The following is a 6,227-nucleotide window of genomic DNA, read 5'->3' as shown; positions in this document are numbered from 1 at the left end:
TCAAAATTATAGTAGTTACCGTCACTTGAATAACCGTTCCCTCGTTAAAAGTACCTTCATGGTTGCAATATTATCAGCCATTTTGTTTATCCGAAATGAAAATCTCGAAAACTATTAGGTTGTTCGGCAAGTCATTTTATTTTTTTTATTCTTTTTGTGAAAATGAAACAAGATTTTTTTAAAGTGTATAAACATTTTATTAAATTATATATACTCCATTTTGGAAAACGAAATGACTTTCCGAACAACCCAATATTTTATTCGGTATGAACATGTATCGAAATTGAATACAAATATTGAAAATTAAAAATTTGACTGTACTTCAAAGTTAGACTATCGATATTTTGCTTCTTTTTTTTGTTTCATTTTTAGCGTGTTGAACAGAATCCTACAGCCAAAGCGAAATGTTCGCAGAAGCGACGAATACTTAATGCCTATGGTTTACAGTAATGTTTCGTACGATTGCCAGATGTGACTCGGCAATTGTCGTTATCCCCACCAACTGAAAAAATCTCCGTTATAACCAATGAAGCGTAAAATACAAACCGGTGGCTACCTTTGTGAAAAACATGTGGTATGTAAAGACCAATCAATCAGAACTTGAAAAGAAATGAAAGTTAAAAATGTTTTGTTTTATCCATAAGTAAATATTTCTAACGTATTAATGAGAGTTTTCCAATGAAAATAAAATTCTCGTACAACACAGTTAATTTACATAGTTTGATGCAATTCGGATGTACAATAGAGCCTCTTTTATACAAATACACTTTTATATATATATAATATAGCCACAAGCATAGAGTCCTTAAATATTTAAGCAAACTGTCAATTGCTATTTCCAAGTTCTGACATCCAGACGTGAAATTCTCCATATTTTGTTCACTCCAGGTTAATATCCTCATTTTCTGTTTCTCTAAAACAAGTGTGAATAAATTTATCGAAAATCACGTGCGATCAACGTAAGAACAAACACGATTTACGATGTGTTAAGAAAAATTACAAACCTGGTATTTTCCTCCTCTTCTCAAATATGCAACAAGAATGCAACGAGAATCTTTTTCGTTTAACGAGTAGGTTGTTTACTATACTCGCGAAAGAAATTACCTAACTGGATTCGCGTAAAGTACTCAGTGAAAAATTTACACTTTGGTGTGAACAAACCCATATATTTTACATCGGTCTGTGGGATCCTTTATTCCATCCATTGTTGCCAATTCGACGACGTGAATCGATTTTTATGCAAAACAGTGAATCAGTTCAGCTCAACAAATTTACATAAGTTATAGGTTTTTCATACAAAGGAGATAAGTAATATTTAATTGCAGCGATAAGAATCATATTTATCAATAAATAACATTCTATTATAAAACACGTTCGTATTTACTTTGTAAATTAGTTTTGATCATCAGCGATACGTATAAAAATCTTTACACATCGTCTACGTTTTCTTTCGTTATTATTTTTCTAATTTTCCCTTTGCGAAACATGTTTTTCGATAAAATGAAGAAAAATCGTGCAACGTACAATTAAAGTAAATGCTCCAAAAGACTATTTAATTAATCATTTTGTTCCATATTAATTAAATCTTTGCAATTTTTTTTTATTTATGTTTTTCTTCGTCAGTATTTTAACCAACTTTAATTTGTATTAGCAATCGTTTCGTGACTTATTTCGACTATAAAACAATCACCGTCGAAAATAATTGTTATCCGTAAAGAGATCGTACGGAAAAGTGCAATAATTTAATTTCTAATTTTCACAATGTTCCGTACGTTATTTATTTAATATTCGATCTAGATCGTACGGAAAAGTACAATTATTTAATTGCAGTGCAATTTCTAATTTTCACAATGTTCCCCTTACGATATTCAATATCCGATCCAATGGAGGTCGACTTCTGAAAGAAGTATTTATTCAAATCGTGCACTTCCTACTCGCGCAAACAAGTATTATGTATGCAAGGCGTTACGCTTATGTTAGACCAAAAGTGAAAAAAGCGTTGCAAATCGGGAAGCAACAATTACCGCGTTCGACGATGCGCATCCCCTCTCCATGATCCCGTACGTCAACGTGAAAGAAATAAGAAATTAAGACATTAGAAAATTCATGCGATTCTTATAAACCACACTCGCGCTGTACACGGCCGTTTCGAGATCAACAAATGCGGAATACCACAAATTACGCGTGTTGCAACCTCGATGAATGCACCAATACGGAGTGGCAATCAATTTGCAGGATTGAATAGCCTTCCACGTGCAATCGTCGTTTATTTTCCAGAAGCTGGCTGAACACGTATACAGACTCATTCACAAATAGATGCACAAAACGTTAGAGAAGTAACCAAAATTGTAATTCGTCCGAACAAAATCAACAAAGACATTTTATCTCAAATGACTATTTTAACCTTCGAACTCGTACGATCGCAGACACGAAGTATATTTATTTTTCGTTTGTGTAAAAGTTATTGCATACTCGTCACATGTATCTCAACTGTTGCACTTCTGTTAATCGTTCTTACGTATTGAACAAACCTTTTACATCTTATAAGTACAAATATATATATTCATCTTTCATTCCGTATCTACAAGATACATTTGTCAATTTTGATCCATTTCCCAGCCAATATCCACTTATTGCAACCGGTGGAACAATTTTTTTCAATTCCATTCCAGACGTTTGAAAAAAAATCGTGCATGTAAAGGTTAAACGAACTTTGTATCTTGCAAGAAGAAAGAATGATTTTTCATCGCGTGCCCGTCGCTGTCATAACAAGGCAATTAAAATGCCCGCGACACGGTAGCGGATAAATCGTTCCAGTTATCGCGGAGAGACGCACACATACATACTGAAATTCATTTTAGAGCATTCCACGGTGCTGGATGACTCACGATTTATGATTCACCGAAACGTGTCCAGTGGTGTCATTGCTGAGAAATCTGAACGAAAACACGGCAGAGTTTTGCCCTCGTGCGCCAAGTGTTTGGGATACACACACCGTGCACAAAATAAACGCAGTGTAAGTACTTATGCACTGAAAAATGCAGTTTGGTAATAATCGTTGGCAAATCGTTGACCCGATTTCTATTCCAATTTCACTCTCACCGTTCGGTGCTACGGCTTCTCAAGTAGTTTCGTTTTTAAGCCGCTTTTTCCTCACCAAAATGACTCACCGTTTACCCTAAAAAGTTCTTCCTTTCGACCATACACTCAAGATCGTTGGGTCAGAATGTCCCAAATACACGGAACTTTTGTTTTTAACTTTACAATACAACGAGAGAATTAGAATTAACTCTGGTAAGCTACCTGGGAGTTTTACGACCCGTTACCCTCCTACAACATATTGTTTTTTTATGATCAAAGGTATTATAATAGATACCGTAAAGTGGGGGAACATTGACGGAGTTTTGTAACATTTTACTATATAATACAAAAATAAAAATTTTCTTATTAGAATATTACATCTTTCATCGTTATGGAATATTCATAAATGTCATGTAACTTTGTCAAATTCGGTTACAAATGATTGAAAATGGATACTCGAGATGTCGTAAGTATCTTAAGAAAATGCAATAAAAGGAAATGAATTTTTTGATATTTATCAATAGAAATACACCTTTAACAAGTTGCCTTACGATTTATTTCGAAGCAAACGCGCCAGTTTAGAATGTTTCATTTTATTGATTTAGTTTTTGTTAATTTGACTCAGAGAACTCGTCATTTCCACTCGAGGTGTCAAGCTCGAAAAATTTACGACTGCGTGAAAATCCAAAGGAATCGCTCGGTGAATTCAACGCGTGAAAATCTGACCGAGAAACTCGGTGACTTCAATGCCCGGTAAAAGAGTTCGACGAGCGCGATTTACATAATCGACGACGTTTTCCGCGTAACGTAAAAAATTTCTGAATTATGTACTCACCCTGATAATTTTACACATTTACGTAATACCGGCAATACTTTAACGTGAATTCTTTTATGAAACACGAACGCAAAAGCACAACAGACAGGTAAATTGATCTTAATAAAATTTTCCTAGCCTATGCTATCTGAAGATCGTTAGATCTTAATCTTTAAATTCATGTGGTTGCAGAACTGGATGTTATTAGATTTCACTCACATGTGTCTGAGGTTACAACATATTTATGTCAATTTTAATTTATCCCCCAGCCGATATCTATTTATCGTAACGAGTGAAATATTTTTTCCTATTCACAACTTTCGAAGAAAACTATACATTTTAGGGTTAATATACCATTTTGTCGATCCCTACTGGTTGTCTTAAAAAGATAAAATTAAATTTTAAGAACATGTAGTATTCATCGAAAGTTTCAATACATCGTCCAAGTATCATTAATTTTGGAGTTACAAAACATTTTTAACTGTGAGCCTAAAATCGTATAAAAAACTTTAGTCAATCGTTAGGTCGAGCAAAGTAAACTATGGACATTAGTATTTCGTAATTGTAGATAACCGATGTCGTTTGATAATAGTAACAGAAGAACGACTTTGTCGGTTTAGTATTATAACCTCACTCTACTTTTACGTTCAGTTTTAGAGAAATATCGATTTAATCTTTATAATAATTGTAATATACGCTTACGATGAATCTACTTTTATCAAAACACGTGGAAAGTGCGTTGCTCCATTTTTATAAACTGTATAAATATGGTAAAAAATTATATTAATCGTAATTAATTTTTTAACGTATTTATAACACGCTTGAAATTAAATGACATCTGTCAATTTTTGTTTGCTACATTTTTCGTTGCTCAGTTACTTTGTACATTCACGTTATATAATGCTTATATTAAGTAACGACAAAGAAATTGAAAATGTAAACGAGGTTACATTGTCAAACAGTTATTGAAATAAATAGTCATTGGTATTAGTAAGATGCACGATATTTCTTGTGGTATTGGTTAAAGTATCAAGTAGACACTTTTGATTCATCGACAAAGTGGCAATGCAAACGAACTAGCATCACGGTTGGACATTATTAAAATAATTTTGAATAAATGTGTATCTATTTTATCTTTTTATTCATAGAATTCACTCAAACAATAAAAGCTCATTTATCAAAAATTTGTTAAGACATTTCCCTAATAATCAGCTGATGATCGACAAGAGCAGAATTTGTACTGTTTCTAATAAGAATTTCAAACAGGTATCAAGCTTACTGTAATTGATACTTATCGATACGACTATTTCATGCCTCAATGAGTCTCCTATCATTCGTAACGATTCAATAGGTTGTTATAGAAGAATCAATTTCTAACGTCAATGTATCTAGTACTTGACCTCATCGAGGATACTGTCATATAGGTATTTATGTATGTCACATTTCCATGTACCGTTTAATTCGTAGAATTCCAGTAAAGCATAAAAATCGTGAATAAATATTCACAAATAAATTACCCAATAAACAAACCCGGGAAAATAACCATAAAAATTCTGAATAAATTTCTCGACGAAATAACACGAACTTTGAAAATAACCAGCAAAAATTATGAATCAATATTCAGAAATTAATTCCCCCCCCCCCCCCCCAAAAAAAAACAACACGACAAACTTGTCAGAACATATATTACGTAACCAGACACTGTGACTAAAAATTCACGAAAATAACCACGACGAAATCATCGTGATAAAGAAATGACAACAAAAATCGTGTACAAATATTTATGCATAAATTTCGCGATGAAGGAACGCGATAAAATCGTCGTGACACAGAGATAACAACGAGAATTGTGAATGAATATTTATGTATAAATTTCGCGGTAAAAGAACGAGCCGAAATCGTCGTAATCGAATCGTAAGGAACAACTACGAGAACTTTGAACAAATATTTACGTACAAGTTTATAAAAAAGAAAAACAAAACAAAACAAGACGAAATCGTACAAACATCCATCGCAAACAAACGATTCTCTATCCCCGATTTTTTCACGTTTCCAGCCAAAAATTAACGCGTCGCGGGTAGCCAATGTCCTCGAGAGACCAACCTCGAGGGATTCCCATTTCTCGCTCTCGCGCGCGCGCAAAAAGGCAAAAACTAAGACCTCGTCCGCGTCCTCGGTTGAGGAACGAACGATCCTGAACCTGTTCGAATCCCATGCTAACCGAGAAGCCGGAAAAATCTTCATCTCGCAAACAGGCGAGTATTTATAACAAGCGGCCAGGTTCGCCTACCCCCACTGCAAATCTGGCCTGGCCTTTCCCGTGGCGGTGCTC

This window comes from Ptiloglossa arizonensis, chromosome 8 (assembly GCF_051014685.1).
Source record: "Ptiloglossa arizonensis isolate GNS036 chromosome 8, iyPtiAriz1_principal, whole genome shotgun sequence".
NCBI classification, from domain to species: Eukaryota; Metazoa; Arthropoda; class Insecta; order Hymenoptera; family Colletidae; genus Ptiloglossa; species Ptiloglossa arizonensis.
The sequence above is the reverse complement of the archived record's forward strand: the minus strand, read 5'-3'. Positions refer to the sequence as shown.